Source organism: Tupaia chinensis, unplaced genomic scaffold, assembly GCF_000334495.1.
Source record: "Tupaia chinensis unplaced genomic scaffold, TupChi_1.0 Scaffold000117_2, whole genome shotgun sequence".
Taxonomy (NCBI): domain Eukaryota; kingdom Metazoa; phylum Chordata; class Mammalia; order Scandentia; family Tupaiidae; genus Tupaia; species Tupaia belangeri.
In genome coordinates, this window is record NW_006159583.1 from 237,134 (window position 1) to 238,209 (window position 1,076).

At 39.0% G+C, this 1,076-nt stretch overlaps 1 pseudogene; it reads left to right on the top strand.

The window, feature by feature from the left end:
- Positions 1 to 295: 295 nt before the first annotated feature.
- Positions 296 to 582, top strand: LOC106734451 (small ubiquitin-related modifier 2 pseudogene; annotated as a pseudogene).
- Positions 583 to 1,076: the final 494 nt, after the last annotated feature.

The window sequence follows — 1,076 nt, forward strand, 5'->3', positions numbered from 1 at the left end:
CTGGTGGCTTTGACCACACCTCTCTGATAAGCTCAAGTAAAGTTATCACTTCCTAGATTCCCTAACCTTTCCTTTATAGAGTAAAAGTGGTATTTCCATAGGGCTTCTACCTAAGCTGAAGTAGAACTCCTACATCTTTATATATAAAGAAGTATGTTGATCACTTTAGTTCATTGACTTCTGAAGTAGTACAAAAAAATACACCTCTGGATTCTGCTGCTCCTGGTGCTGCCTGTGTGCTCATTCGGAGAGAACCTGGTTCTGAAGCAGCAGCTGAGGAGACTTGGCGCTTGCCATGGCTGACGAAAAGCCCAAGGAAGGAGTCAAGATAGAGAACAACGATCATATTCATTTCAAGTTGGCAGGGCAGGATGGTTCTGCAGTGCAGTTTAAGATTAGGAGGCACACGCCACTTAGTAAACTAATGAAAGCCTATTGTGAATGACAGTGTTTGTTAATGAGGCAGATAGATTCCGACTTGATGGGCAGTTGATCAAGGAAACAGACACACCTGCACAGCTGGAAGTGGAGGATGAAGATACAATGGATGGGTTCCAACAGCAGACAGGAGGGGTCTACTAAAAAGGGAACCTGCTACTTTACTTCAGAACTCTGGTCTTATAGTCCAAGAATACATTCTCAATTAGGAAACCACAGTTTGGTTTCACCACTTCCTGACTGCTACAGTATAGTTTTCTCTATTCTTTCATTTTCCCTTCTCCATTCCTTCATATATACCTAAAGTAACTGTTGTATGTGCACATGCATTCGTATTTTTTTAAGCTAAGTGACTAGTGGTATGTTTTGATTCACATCAAATGGAGATGGGATGGGGAAAATTACTGGTTTTGTGAAAATATCCCCTTTCTCAATTAGTGGCTTGCTTATTCAACTCTTTATATTCCAGTAAGTTATTTTTTTCTCACTGTTTCAACAACAAAAACAAAAGAAAAAAACCCAACAACATAAAAATCCTTGTTTGGAGAATTTTGATGTTTTTCATTTATCATTGTAAAACCAAGAACAACTTTATAACCTTTTCTACATAGCTGTTACATGTAGGGCAATCTGTCTTT